Source organism: Equus przewalskii, chromosome X (genome assembly GCF_037783145.1).
Source record: "Equus przewalskii isolate Varuska chromosome X, EquPr2, whole genome shotgun sequence".
Lineage (NCBI taxonomy): Eukaryota > Metazoa > Chordata > Mammalia > Perissodactyla > Equidae > Equus > Equus przewalskii.
In genome coordinates, this window is record NC_091863.1 from 56,752,821 (window position 1) to 56,769,591 (window position 16,771).

Consider the following 16,771-nt stretch of genomic DNA (forward strand, 5'->3'; position numbering starts at 1 on the left):
AGAACAGGTTAGCAAATGCTTAAGTATAACATTAAAGATAGAGGGAAGGAAAACAGAAAGAATAACTATTATTTTGTCATTTTAACCACAAACTCACAACACAAGAAGAAAAGAGATGTGACAATAACAACTTAGAAGGGGAAGAGGAAAGGAATGGAACTGACTTAGCCTAAGGAAATAAAAGGCCATCAGAAAATGGACTATCTCATCTATGAGATGTTTTATACAAACCACATGGTAACCACTAAACAACTAATTAGAACAGAGACATAAATTACAAATAAGGAGAAAACTAAGAAAGCCAGCATAGAAAACTACATAATTGAATTGGTAGTCCAAAATACATGGGACAAGAAGCAAAGGAAATGTAGGAGAACTGAAAACGAGTGATCAAATGGCAGCATTAGGCCCTGACATTTCAACAATCACTCTAAATGTAAATGGATTGAATTCTCTAATCAAAAGACACAGAGTGGCAGCATGGATTAAAAAACAAAACTTGAAAATATGCTGCCTTCAGGAAACACACTTCAGCCCCAAAGACAAACACAGACTCGGAGTGAAGTGATGGAAGATGATACTCCAAACTAATAGTGAACAAAAGAAAGCAGGTGTCACCATACTTACATCAGAGAAAGTAGAACTCAAGACAAAACAGGTAAAGAGACAAAGAAGGGCAGTATATAATGATAAAAAGGAACACTCTACCAAGAAGATATAGCACTTATAGATATAGATACACCCAACACAGGAGCACCAAAGTATATAAAGCAGCTATTAAAAAAACTAAAAGGAGATATCAACAACAATACAATAATAGTAGACGACCTCAACACTCCACTAACACCAATGGGTAGATCATCCAGACAGAAAGTCAACAAGGAAATTGTAGAATGAAATGAAAACTAGACCTGATGGACTTAATAAATATATAATAGAGCATTCTATCCAAAAACAACAGGTTACACATTCTTCTCAAGTGTGCATGGAACATTCTCAAGGGAAGACTGTATGTTGGGAAACAAAGCAAGCCTCAATAAATTTAAGAGGACTGAAATAATATCAAGCATCTTTTCTGACCATAATGCTAAGAAACCAGAAATCAATTACAACAAAAAAGCTGGGAAAGGGGTAAAGATGCGGATATTAAACAACATGCTACTGAACAACCAATGGATCATTGAAAAAAATCAAAGCAGAAATTAAATATTATCTGGAGACAAATGAAAATGAAAACACACCATACCACCTCATTTGGGATGCAGCAAAAGCGATTCTAAGAGGTAAATTCATTCCAATACAGGCTCACCTCAACAAACAGCAAAAATCTCAAATAAGCAATCTCAAACCACACCTAACAGTTAGCAAAAGAAGAACAAACAAAGCCCAAAGTCCGTAGAAGGAAGTAAGTCATAAAAATTAGAGCAGAAATAAATGAAATTGAAACAAAAGTGACAGTAGAAAGGATCAATGAAACAAAGAGCTGGTTTTTTGAGAAAATAAACAAAATTGACAAACCTTTAGCCAGGCTCACTAAGACAAAAAGAGAGAAGACTCAAATAAATAAAATTAGAAGTGAAAGAGGAGAAATTACAACAGATACCACAGAAATACAATAGACTGTAAAAGAATCCTATGAAAAACTATATGCCAACAAATTGGACAATATAGAAGAAATGGATAAATTCTTAGACTCCTACAACTTCCCAAAACTGAATCAAGAAGAAATAGAGAATCTGAATAGACCAATCACAAGTAAAGAGATTGAAACAGTAATCAAAAACCTCCCCCAAAATAAAAGTCCAGGACCAGACAGCTTCTCTGGAGAATTCTACCAAACATTCAAAGAAGATTTAATACCTATCCTTCTCAAACTATTCCAGGAATTTGAGGAAGATGGAGCACTTCCTAATACATTCTATGAGGCCAACATCACTCTGATTCCCAAAGCCAGACAAGGACAACACAAATAAGGAAAATTACAAACCCATATCGTTGATGAACATAGATGCAAAAATCCTCAACAAAATATTGGCAAACCAAATACAGCAATACATTAAAAAGATCATACACCATAATCAAATGTGATTTATAACAGGGACACAGGGATGGCTCAACATCCACAAGTCAATCAATGTGATACACCACATTAACAAAATGAGGAACAAAAAACACACGGTCATCTCCATAGATGCAGAGAAAGCATTTGAGAAGATCCAACATACATGTATGATAAAAACTCTCAGTAAAATAGGTATAGAAGGAAAGTACCTCAACATAATAAAGGCCATATATGACAAACCCACAGCCAACATCATACTCAATGGGGAAAACTGAAAGTCATCCCGCTGAGAGCAGGAACAAGACAAGGGTGTTCATTCTCACCACTCTTATTCAACATAGTATTGGAGGTATTGGCCAGAGAAATTAGGCAAGAAAATGAAATAAAAGGAGTCCAAATAGGCAATGAAGAAGTGAAACTCTTGCTGTTTGCAGATAACAGGATTTTATATATAAAAAAATCCCAAAATTCCATAGAGAAGCTACTAGAAATAATCAACAATTACAGCAAAGTTGCAGGGCATAAAATCAACATACATAAATCAGTTGCATTTCTATACTCTAATAACGAACTAACAGAAAGAGAACTCAAGAACACAGTCTCATTCACAACTTCAACAAAAAGAATAAAATATCTTGGAATAAATTTAACCAAGAAAGTGAAAGACCTATGCAATGAAAACTACAAGACTTTCCTGAAAGAAACTGATGATGATGTAAAGAGATGCAAAGACATTCTATGAACATGGATTGGAAGAATAAACATAGTTAAAATGTCCATACTACCTAAAGCAATCTACAGATTCAATGCAATCCCAATGAGAATCCTAATGATATTCTTCACAGACATAGAACAAAGAATCCTACAATTCATATAGGGCAACAAAAGACCCCGAATTGCTAAAGCAATCCTGAGAAAAAAGAACAAAGCTGGAGGCATGACAATCTCTGACTTCAAAATATACTACAAAGCTATCATAATCAAAACAGCATGGTACTGGTACAGAAACAGGCACACAGATCAATGGAACAGAATTGAAAGCCCAGAAATAAAACCACACATCTACAGACAGCTAACGTCCGAGAAAGGAGCCAAGAACATACAATAGAGAAAGGAAAATGTCTTCAACAAATGGTGTTGGGAAAACTGGAGAGCCACATGTAAAAGAACGAAAGTAGAGCATTCTCTTATGCATTCGGAAGAATAAACTCAAAGTAGATCAAAGGCTTAAAGGTAAGACCTGAAACCATAAGTCTTCTAGAAGAAAATATAGGCAGTACACTCTGACATCAATCTTAAAAGGATCTTTTCAGACACCATGTCTTCTCAGACAAGGGAAACGATAGGAAGAATAAACAAGTGGGACTTCATCAGACTAAAGAGCTTCTTCAAGGCAAGGAAAAACAGAATTGAAACTAAAAGACAACCCACTAACTGGGAAAAAAATTTGCAAACCATATATCCGACAAAGGGTTAATCTCCATAATATGTAAAGAACTCATGCAACTCAACAGCAAAAAATCAAACAACCAGATCAAAAAATGGGCAGGGGACATGAACAGACATTTCTCCAAAGAAGGGATACGGATGGCCAATAGGCACATGAAAAGATGCTCATCATCACTGATCATCAGGGAAATGCAAGTCAAAACTACACTAAGATATCACCTTACACCCGTTAGAACAGCTATAATAACCAAGACAAAAAAAATAACAAATGTTGGAGAGGTTGTGGAGAAAAAGGAACCCTCATACACTGCTGGTGGGAATGCAAACTGGTGCGGCCACTATGGAAAACAGTATGGAGATTTCTCAAAAAATTAAAAATAGAAATACCATATGACTCGGCCATTCCACTACTGGGTATCTATCCAAAGAACTTGAAATCAGCAATTCAAAGGGACTTATGCACCCCTATGTTCACTGCAGCATTATTCACAATAGCAAAGACATAGAAGCACCCTAAGTGCCCATCGACTGACTGATGACTGGATAAAGAAGATATGGTATTAATACACAATGGAGTACTACTCAGCCATAAAACGACATGATCATCCCATTCACAACAACGTGGATGGAGCTTGAGGGTATTACGTTAAGCGAAATAAGCCAGATAGAGAAAGACAAACTCTGTATAATTCCACTCATATGTGGAAGATAAACAAACACATGGACAAAGAGAGCAGATTAGTGGTTACCAGGGGGAAGAGGAGTGGGGGTGGGCACAAAGGGTGAAGGGGCACATCTATAAGATGATCAGGACTGGATGTTATATTTTGTCTAATGCTATTTCTGTATTTATTGAGATGAAGGTATTTGGATGAGTGTGCAATTTTCTCTGTTAGATGGTTATTAATTAAAATTTCAAATTCCTTAATAGATACAGGATGATTCACGTTATCAATTTCTTTTCTGGCAATATGAGTCTTTCAAGGAATTTATCAATTTCATGAGTTGTTGAATTTATTGGCATAAATTTTTCATAATATTGTCTAATTATCCTTTTAATATCTGCAGGATCTTTCATGACATGTCATTCCTGATGTTTGTTATTTGTATCTCCATTCTTTTTTTGTGATAAGTCTGATTAGAGGTTTATCAATTTTATTGTCATTCTTAAAGGACCGACTTTTGTTTATTTCTGTTGCTTTTCTGTTTCTATTTCAATTATTTCTAATTTGAACCTTATTATTTTCATTTTTCTTCTTACTTTGAGTTTAATTTCATCTTCTTTTTCTAGTTTATTTTTAAAAATGTATTCTCAATTCTGTTAAAATACACCTAATGTAAAATTTACCATCGTGACTATTTTTAAGTGTACAGCTCAGTAGTGTTAAGTACATTCATATTGTGAAACCAATCTCCAGAATGCTTTTAATCTTGCAAAACAAACTCTATATTCATTAAACAATAATTCCCCATTTTCCCTAGCTCTTGACAATTACAATTCTAATTTCTGCTTCTATAAATTTGTCTATTCTGGGTACCTCATATAAGTGGATCATACAACATTTGTCTTTTTGTGACTGGCTTATTTCATGTAATAACCTCGAGTTACTTACATCCTTGTTGTAGCATGTGTTGGAATTTCTTTTTTTTTTTTAAGACAATGATATTCTTTTATTATTATTACATTTCATTTGGAGAAATGTCTATTCAAGACATTTGTCCATTTTTTATTTGGGTCGTTAGGTTTAGTTGTTGTTGAGTTATAGGAGTTCTTTACATGTTCTGGATATTAGCCCCTTATCAGATATAAAATTTGCCAATATTTTCTCAAGCTTCCATGAGTTTCTTTTTCACTCTGTGAATTGTATCCTTTGATTCACAGAAGTTTTTAATTTTGAAATATTCCAATTTACCTAGTTTTCCTTTTGTTGTCTCTATTTTTGGTAGAGACAAGAAACAATTGCCAAATTCAATGTCATGAAGCTTTTTCCTTTTGTTTACTTCTAAGAGTCTCATAGTTTTAACTCTTATGTTTAGGTCTTTAAACAATTTTAAGTTAATTTTTATATATGCTGTAAGGTAAGTGTCAAATCCCATTATTTTGAATATGGATATCCAGTTTTCACAGCACCACTTGTTAAAAAGACTGTCATTTCCCCATTGAATGGTCTTGGCATCCTTGTCAAAAATTACTTTACAATATGTATAAGGGTTAATTTCTTGGATCTCTATTCTGTTCCATTGGTCTATTACGTTTGTCTTTATGCCAGAACCACACTGTTTTGACTACTGTGGCTTTGTAATAAGTTTTGTAATTAGGAATGTGAGATCTCTAATTTTGATTTTCTTTTTCAAGATTGTATTGGCTATTCAGAGTCTCTTGAGATTCCACATAGATATTAGGATGAATTGTTCTATTTCTCTAAAAAATGCTGTTGAGATTTTGATAGGATTACATTAAATTTGTAGATCAGTGTGGGAAGTACTGACATTTGTGATTGTCAATTTTATGTGTCAGCTAGACTGGTCTAATGAATGTTGAGATAGCTGGCAAAACAATATTTCTGGGTATGTCTAAGGATGATTGTGGAAAAGATTAGCATTTGAATTGGTAGACTGAGTAAAGGAGTAGTCCTTACCAATGCAGGTGGGCACCAACCAATCAGTTTAGGGAATGAATAGAACAAAAAGGCAGAGGAAGGATGAATTTGATCTTTGCTTGAGCTGGGACAACTATTGTCTCCTGCCCTCAGACATCAATGCTCCTGGTACTCAGGCCTTTGGACTTTGACTGAATTACACCTCTGGCTTTTCTGATTCTTCAGCTTGAATATGGCAGATTGTAGGACTTCTCGGCCTCCATAATTACGTGAGCCAATTCCTGTAATAACTCTACTAATATATGTATACATATATCTTCTATTGGTTCTGTTTCTCTGTAAAACCCTGACTTATACAGAATATTAACAATATTAAGTTGTCCAATGTATGAACAATGGATTTTTTCCATTTATCTATGTTTTTAAAAATTTATTTCAGTAACTTTTTGTAGTTTTCCATGTAAAAGTCTTTTGTATCCTTGGTTATATTTTATTTCTAAGTTTTAATTATTTTTAATGCTATTGCAAATGGTATTGATTTCTTAATTTCCTCTTCAAAAAGTTTATTGTTAGTGTATAGAAACTGAACCAATTTGTGTGTTGAGTTATTATCTTGCAACTTTGCTGAATCCACTTATTAGTTCTCACAGATTTGGGGAGAATCTTTAGGGTTTCCCACATATAAGACCATGTCATCTGCAAACAGAGAGAATTTTACTTCTTCCTTTTCTCTTTGGATGATTTTTATTTCTTTTTCTTGCCTAATTGCTCTGACTAGGACTTTCAGTACTATGTTGAATAGAAGTGGTGAGAGTGGGCATCCTTGTCTTGTCCTGATCTTGGAGAAGAAGGTCTAGCTTTTCACGACTGAGTATACTAGCTATCCGTTTAATGTATATTGTGTGTACTACGTTGTGGTATATTCCTTCTCTACCTAATTTTTTCAGTTTTTATCATGAATAGATGTTGAATTTTGTCAAATACTTTTTCCACATTTATAGAGATGATCATATGATTTTTTATCCTTCATTTTATTAATGTGATGTATCACATTTGTTGATTTGTGTATGTTCAAACATCATTGTGTCCTGGGATAAATTCCACTTGATCATGGTGTATGATCTTTTCAATGTGCTTTTGGATTTATTTTGATAATATTTTGTTGAGGATTTTTGCATCTATGTTCATAAGGGTTATTGACCTGTAGTTTTCTTTTCTGGTGGTGTCATTGGGCTTGGTATCAACATAATGTTGACATTATCAAATGAGTTAGGAAATGTTCCCTCATCTTATTTTTTTGAGAAGAATTGGCAATAATTCTTCTTTAAATGTTATAGAATGCACCTGTGAAGCCATCTGGTCCTGGGCTTTTCTATGTTGGGAGGATTTTGATTACTGATTCAATCTTCATACTAGGTGTAATTTTCTTCATACTTTCTATTTCTCATGATGCAGTCTTCGTAAGTTGTATGTTTCTAGGAATTTAACCATTCCTTCTTGGTTACTGAGTTTGTTGGCATAAAATTGTTCATAATGTTTTCTTACGATCCTTTTTATTTCTGTGATATCAGTTGTAATGTCTCATTTCACATATGATTTTATTTATTTGAGTGTTCTCTTTTTTCTTTATCTAGCTAAGGATTTATCAATTTTTAAAAATCTTTTTAAAAAGCCAACTCAGTTTTGTTGACTTTTCTGCTTCTTTTCTATTTTGTATTTCATTTGTTTCTACTCTAATCTTTGCTATTTAATTCCTTATGCTAATTTTGGGCTTAGTTTGTTCTTCTTTTCCTAACTGCTTCAGGTATAATGTTAGGATGTTTTTGAGCTCTTTCTTCTTCTTTTTTTTTTTTTGAGGAAGATTAGCCCTGAGCTAACATCTGCCACCAATCCTCCTCTTTTTGCTGAGGAAGACTGGCCCTGAGCTAACATCCGTGCCCACCTTCCTCTACTTTATATGTGGGACACCTGCCACAGCATGGCTTGACAAGTGGTGCATAGATCCACACCCGGGATCTGAACTGGTGAACCCCGGGCCGCCAAAGTGGAATGTGTGAACTTAACCGCTGCACCACTGGGCTGGCCCCTCTTTCTTCTTTTTCAGCATAGGCATTTATTGCTACTAGAATTGACTCTACTGTATCACATAATTTTTGTGATGTTGTGTTCTCATTTTCATTTGTCTTAAGATATTTTCCAACTTCTCTTTTCATTTCTTCCGTGACTCAGTTGCTCAGGATTGTGATACTTAATTTCCACATAATTGTGAAATTTCCTATTTTCCTCCGTTATTAATTTCTAGTTTTATGCCATTGTGGTTATAAAAAGTAACTGAGGGCCGGCCCGGTGCTGCAGTGGTTAAGCGCACACATTCTGCTTCAGCGGCCCAGGGTTCAGCGGTTCGGATCCCAGGTGCGGACATGACACCACTTGGCAAGCCATGCTGTAGTAGGCATCCCACACATAAAGTAGAGGAATATAGGCATGGATGTTAGCTTAGGGCCAGTCTTCCTCACCAAAAAGAGGAGGATTGGCAGAAGTTAACTCAGGGCTAATCTTTCTGAAAAAAAAAAAAGAAATAAAAGTTTGAGTTCTCCTTAAAAAAATAGCTGATATGATTTTAATCTTTTAAAATTTGTTAAGACTTGTTTTTGGCTTAATATATGACCCATCTTGGAAAATGTTACATGCATGCTTGAGAAGAATATATATTCTCCTGCCATTGGATGGAATGTCTTATGTATGTCTGTTAGATTCATTTAGCCTATGTAGTTATTCAAGTTGGCTGTTTCTTATTGGGTTTCTGTCTGGGTGATCTATACATCATTGAAAGTGGGGTATTGAAGTCTCCTAATGTTGTATTACTGTTTATTTCTCCTTCCAGTTCTTCTAATATTTGCTTAATACACTGTGATGTTGGGTGCATATATTTTTACAATTGTTATGTTCTCTTGATTAATTGATCATTTTACCACTATATAATGACCTTCTTTGTCCCTTGTGACCTTTTTTTTTTTTTTTTTTTTTTTTTTTTGCTGATCAAGATTCACCCTGAGCTAACATCTGTTGCCAATCTTCCTCTTTTTGCTTTAGGAAGATTCGTCCTGAGCTGACATCTGCGCCAATCTTCCTCCATTTTGTGTGTGGGATGCATTCACAGCATGGCCACCAACGAGTGGTGTAGGTCTGCACCTGGGAACCAAATCCAGGCTACCTAAGCAGAGCGTGCTGAACTTAACCACTAGACCACAGGGCCGGCCACCCTTGTGACCATTTTTGACTGACAGTCTCTTTTGTCTGATATAGGTATAGCCATCCTGCTCTCTTTTAGTTTCTGTTTTCATGGAATATCTTTTTCCATTGCTTCACTTTCAGCCTATCTGTGTTCTGAAAGCTAAACTGAATCTCTTCTAGGCAGCATTTTGTTGGATCTTGTTATATTATGCATTCAGCCACTGAACGTTTTTGATTAGATAATTTAATCCATTAATGTTTAAAGTTAAGTATTTATTGGTAAGTGCTTTCTATCGCCACTTTCTTAATTATTTTCTGATTGTTTCATAGTAACTTTATTCCTTTCTTCCTCTCTTGCCTTCTTCCTTAGTGATTTGATGATTTTTTGTAGGAGTATTCTTTGATTCTTTTCTTTTTATCTTTTGTGTATCTACTGGAGGTTTTATCTTTGTGGTTATCATGAGACTTACATAAAACATCAATTAGTTATAAGACTCTATTTTAAGCTGATAACAACTTAACTGCAATTGCACACAAAAGCCCTACACTTTTACTACTCCACACATTTTATGTTATTGATATCAAAATGCACATATTTGTATGTTATGTCTCCATTAACAAAATGTTTTAGCTATAGTTATTTTTAATAGTTTTGTCTTTTAACTTTTATACTAGAGTTAAAAGTGATTTATATACCACCACTACAATACTGAGTATCCTGAATTTGACCATATCCTTACCTTTACCAGTGAGTTTTATAATTTCATATGTTTTCATGTTACTATGTCATCCTTTTATTTCAACTTGAATAATTCCCTTTAGGATTTCACTAAGGCAGGTCTGGTGTTGATGAACTCCCTCACTTTTTCTTTTCTTGGGATAGTCTTTATCTCTCATTTCTGACAGACAGCTTTGCTAGGTATAGTATTCATGGTTGGCAATTTTTTCTTTCAGTAGTTTTAAATATATCATCCTTGGCCTGCAAGGTTTCTGCTGAGAAATGTGCTGATAGCCACATGAGGCTTCCCTTGTATGTAACAAGTTGCTTTTCTCTTGCTGCTTACAAAATTCTCTCTTTGTCTTTTGGGAATTTGATTATGATGTGTCTCAGTATAATCTTTTTTGGATTGATTCTGGTTAGAGATCTCTGGGTGTCATGGATCTGAATGTACACATCTTTTCTAAGATTTGGGAAACTTTCAGGCATTATTTTCTTTAAAGAACCTTTCTCCAGCTTTCTCTCTCTCCTCCCCTTCAGGGACTCTCATAATGTGTATATTGGTTTTTTGATAATTTCCCATAAATACCATAGACTTTCTTCACAGTTTTCTATTCTTTTTTATCCTCTGAGTAGATAATAACTCTCCCCAAGGTTTATGATATATAATTGACATAAAATATTGTGTAAGTGTAAAGTATACAATATGATGATTTGATAAACATAGATATTAGCAAAAAGATTACCAAAACCAGGCTAATTAACACATCCACGACATCACATAATTATAATATTTTGCAGTGAGAACATTTAAGATCTACTCCCTTAGCAATATTCAAGTATACAGTAGAGTATTGTTGACTATACTCACCATGCTGATAGTAGATTTCCAGAATGTATTTATCTTATAGCTGGATTTTTGTACCCTTTTACTAACATATGCCCATTTATCCCTATCCCACATCTGCTGGCAACTGCTGATCTACTCCCTGTTTCTATAAGTTTGGCTTCTTCTGAATTTGACATATAAGTGAGATCATACAGTATTTATCTTTCTGTGTGTGATTTATTTCACATAGCATAATGCCTTCAAGTTCCATCAAGGTTGTCGCAAGTGGCAGGATTTCTTTCTTTTTTATGGTTGGATAATATCCCATTATATGTATGTATGTGTATACACACACACACACACACACACACCACATTTTTAAATTCCATTCGTCCATCAATGGATACTTGGATTGTTTCCATATCTTTGGTATTGTGAATAATATTGCAAAGAACATGGGATTGCTGATATCTATTTGAGGTACTGATTTCACTTCCTTCAACTATATTCCAGAAGTGGTATTGCTGGATCAAATGGTAATTCTATTTTTAATTTTTTGAAGAGCCTCCATATTACTTTCCATAGTGACTGTGCCAATTTACATTCCCACTGATAGTAAACAGGGGCTCCCTTTTCTCCATATCCTCACCGACCCTAATCTCCTGACTTCTTGGTAACACCCATTCTAACAAGTGTAAGATGATATCTCATTGTGGTTTTGATTTACATTTCCCTGATGGTTAGTGATGTTGAGAACCTTCTCACGTACCTGTTGGCCATTTGTATGCCTTCCTTGGAAAAATGTCTATTCAGGTCCTCTGCCAATCTTTGAATTGGGTTGTTCATTTTCTTGCTACTGAGTTGTATGAGTTACTTATATATTTTAGATATTAACCCCTCATCAAAGATGGTTTGTAAATATTTCCTCCCATTCTGTGTGTTACCCCTTCATTTTCTTGACAGTTTCTTTTCTTTTGCAGAAATCTTTTAGTTTCATGTAGTCCTGCTTATTTATTTTTTATTTTGTTGCTTGTGATTTGGGTGTTATATCAAAAAATTAACAGCAGGGGCAATGTCAAAGAACTTCTTTATGTTTTCTTCTAGGAGTTTTATGGTTTCAAGTCTTGCATTTGTCTTAATCCATTTTGAGGTAATTTTTATTAGTGGTGCAAAATAGAAGTCCAGTGTCATCCTTTTGCATGTGAATATCCAGTTTTCCCAGCACCATTTATTGAAAATACTATCTTTTCCCTATTCTGTATTCTTGGTGCCCTTGCAAAAGATTATTTGACCATATACATGTGGGTTTACTTAGGAGCTCTCTATTCTGGTCCCTTAGACTATGTGTCTGTCTTTATGCCAGTAGCATATTGTTTTGATTACTATAAGTTTGAAGTATAGTCTAAAATCAGAAAGTGGGATGCCTCCAGCTTTGTTCTTCTTTCTCAGGATTGTTTTGGGTAATGAGGTCTTTTGTGATTCCATATGAAATTTAGGATTTTTTTCCTATTTCTGTGAAAAATTTCATTGGAATTTTAATAGGGATTGCATTGAATCTATAGATGACTTTATGTATTATGGACATTTTAACAATGTTAATTCTTCTGATCCATGAACATGGTATATCTTTCATATGTCTGTGTCTTCTTTAATTTTTTTTTATCAAAGTCTTATAATTTTTAGTGTACACATCTTTCACTTCCTTGGTTACATTTATTCCTAAGTGTCATGTTTTTTGATGCTATTGTGAGTGGTGATGTTTTCTTTATTTCTCTTTCAGGTGTTTTACTGTTAGTGTGTAGAAATGCAACTGATTTTTACATTCATTTTGTAATCTGCATATTTACTGAATTTGTTTATTAGTTCTGTTTTTTGGTGGAGTCTTTAAGTGTTTCTATATATACAATCATGTCATCTACGAATAACAATTTTACTTCTTCCTTTCTGATTTGGATGCACTTTATTTCTTTTTCTTTCCTAATTGCTCTGGCTAGGACTTCCAGTGCTATGTTGAGTAGGAGTGGTGAAAGATGACACCCTTGTCTTTTTCCTTTCAACATTTCAACATTGAATATGATGTTAGTTGTGTGTTTGTCTTATATGGCATTTATTATGCTGAGGTGCATTTTTTATAAACTCAATTTGTTGAGAGCTTTTATCATGAAAGGTTGTTCAATTTTGTCAAGTACTTTTTCTCCATCTATTGAGATAATCAGAAGATTTTTATCTTCCTTTCTATTGATGTGGTATATCACATTTATAGATTTGCATTTGTTGACCCATCCTTGTATACCAGGCATAAATCCCACTTGATCATGGTATATGATTCTTTTAATGTATTGTTGAATTTGTTTTGCTGGTATTTTATTAAGAAATTTTGCATCTGTATTCATAATAGATGTTGGCCTGTAGTTTTGTTTTCTTGTAATGTCCTTATCTGGCTTTTGTAACAGGATTTTCTGGCCTCCTACAATGTGTTTGAGAGTGTTCTGACTCTTAAATATTGTGGAAGAGATTTAGAAAGATAGGTATTAGTTCCTTTTTAAAGTTCTCATAGAATTCACCCCCTTAAATCATCTGGTTCTGGGTTTTACTTTGTTGGAAGTTTTTAAGTTACTGTTTCAATATCCTTAGTCATCACTGCTCTGTTCAAATGTTCTTTCTTCATGATTCAGTCTGCGTAGGTTTTATGTTTCTATAAATGTGTCCACTTCTTCCAGGATATCCAATTTGTGTGTAATTTTTCAAAATAGTTTCTTATGATCCTTTGTATTTTTGTGGTGTCAGTTGTAATGTCACTTCTTTCACTTATGACTTGAGTCCTCTCTCTCTGTTTTCCAAGTTGGTCTAACTAAAGTTTTGTCAATTGTGTTTATCCTTTCAAAAAACCAACCCTTAGTTTCATTGATTTATTCTATTGTCTTTTTAGTCTCTATTTTATTTATTTCTGATTTAATCTTTTATCCTTTATTCTGCTAACTTTGGGATTAATGTTGCTTACTTTTTGTAATTCTTGAGGTGTAAAGTTAGGCTGTTTATTTATGATCTTTCTTTTTTTCTAAATGTATGCGTTTATTGCTATAAACTTCCCTTTTAGAATTGATTTTTTTGCATCCCATGAGTTTTGTTATGTTTTTCTTTCTTTTCATTTGGTCTGAGATACTTTCTTATTTCCCTGTTGACCCATTAGCTGTTCAGGAGAGTGTTGTTTAATTACTGCAAAGTTTTCTTTTTTCTATCTAGTTCCTCTTGACTTTTAGTTTCATACCATTGTGTTCAGAGAATATAGTACATATGATTTCAATCTTCTTCTTCTTCTTCTTTTTTTTGTTGAGGAAGATTCACCCTGAGCTAACATTGGTTGCCAATCTTCCTCTATTTTGTATGTGGGTCCCTGCCACAGCATAGCCGCCAACAAGTGGTGTAGGTCCACACCTGGGAACCAAATATGGGCCACTGAGGTGGAGCGCACCAAACTTAACCACCAGGCAACAGGGCCAGCCCATGATTTCAATCTTCTTAAATTTGCTAAGACTTATTTTGTGACCCAACATATGATCTATCTTGGACAATATTCTATGTGTACTTGGGAATAATGTTTATCCTGCTGATGTTGGATGGAATGTTGAGTGTATGTTTATTAGGTCCCTTTGACCTTCAGTATATTTCAAGTGCTATATTTTCTTAATGATTCTCTGTCTGGATTATCTATCTATTTTTGAAAGTGGGATATTGAAGTCCCTACTATTATTCTATTGCTGTCTTTTACCCACTTCAGTTCTGTTAGTATTTGCTCTAAATATTTAGGTGCTCCAATGTTTGGTGCATATATTTACAATTGTTACATCCTCTTGATGAATTGACCCCATTATCACTATATAGTGACCTTATTTGTCACTTGTGACTGATTTTGACTGAAAATCTATGTGCTATAAGAGAAGCCAGTTCTGCTCTTTTTTGGTTAACATTTGCATAAATATCTTTTTCCATCTGTTAACTTTCAGCCTACATGTTCTTAAAGCTAAAGTGAGCCTCTAATAGGTAGCATATTGTTGGATCTTGTGTTTTTTATCCATTCACTTACTGTCTTTTGATTGGAGAATTTTTCTATTCCATTTTAAATAGTTATTGATAGGTAAGGACTTACTATTGCCATTTTTAATTGTTTTTTGTGTTTTTACTTCCTTTATTCCTTTCTTCTTTTCTTGCTGTCTTTGTGATTTATTATTTGTAGTGCTATGCTTTAATTTCCTCCTCTTTATCTTCGTATATCTTCTATAGATTTTCCTTTGTGGTTACCATGAGGCTTACATAAAATATCTTATAGATACAGCAGTCTATTTCAAATTGATAACGGTTTACTTTCAATTGCATAAACAAACTTTATACTTTTATTTCTCTTCCCTCCACTTTTTATATTATCAATGTCATACTTTACATCTTTTTATGTTTTGCATTCATAACAAATTATTGTAGCTAGAATTATTTTTTAAATTATTCTTCTTTAACTTTTATACCAGATATAAAAATCATTTACACACCACTGTTACATTATTAGGGTATTCTAAATTTGACTATATATATATCTTTACCAGTAAGTTTTTACCTTGATAAGTTTTCATGTTATTACTTAGCATCCTCTCATTTCAACTTGAAGAACGTTCTTTAGGATTTCCTTTAAGGCAGGTTTAGTTGTGATGAACTCCTTTAACTTTTGTTTGTCTAAGAGTGTCTTTATCTCTTCTTATTCCTGAAGGACAGTTTTGCTTGGAATAGCGTTCTTTGTTGGCTCTTTTTCTTTCAGCACTTTAAACATATCATCTCACTCCCTACTGGCTTGCAATATTTCTGGAGAGAAAACAGCTGATAGCTTTGTGGGAGTTCCTTTTTATGTGATGAATTGTTTTTATTTTGATGCTTTCAAAATTCTCTCATCTTTGATTTTCAACATTTTGATTTTAATGTGTCTTGGTATAATCCTCTATGGATTGATCTTGCTTAAGGTCCTTTATGCTTCTTGTACCCAGAGGTCCATATCTCTCCCAAGATTTACGAAGTTTTCAGCTATTATTATTTTTTTTTAAATCGGCTTTCTGCCCCTTTCTCTCTCTCTTCTACTTCTGGGACTTCCATTATGTGAATGTTTCTTCATATGATGTAGTCCCATAATTCAAGTAGGCTTTCTCCACTCTTTTTCATTCTTTTTCGTTTGTTCATTTCTCTCTTTATTTCAATTGATGTGTCTTAAAGTTTGCTAATTCTTTCTTTTGAATGATCAAGTCTGTTGCTGAAGCTCTCCATTGAGTTTTTCAGGTCTGCCATTGTATTCTTCAGCTCTATGATTCCTATTTGCTTCTTTTTTTATGGTTTCTATTTCTTTATTAAACTTCTCATTTTTTTCATGCATTGTTTCCCTGATTCTGTTTAGTTGTTTATCTGTGTTCTCTTACATTTCATTGAGTTTATTTTAGATGATTATTTTGAAATTTTTGTCATTCAGTTTGTAGATCTCCATTTTGTTTCCTTTGGTGGTGTCATATTTGTTTAATTTTTTGTTAAGAATTTGTTTAATTCTTTTAGCTTTGTGTTGATGTCTGTGGTTTTGAAGAAGGAACTCCTCTTCCAGTCTTTACAGATTGATTTTGGTAGTTAAAGACCTTCTCCTGTCAGTTCCCTGAGATGATCCCTGAGGAATTAGCTCCAGAATCACAGTCATGCTTGGTTGGAACCAGTTATGAGGGTGTTGCTAGTTCTGTAGTGAGGTCCATGACTGATAGGGTTGTTACCAGGGGCTTGGACCCTGTCTGGTCCCAAGTTGGATGGGACTACCTCCAGTGCCTTATTCAGTAGGGTGCCACTAGGACAAGGGTCCACTTTAG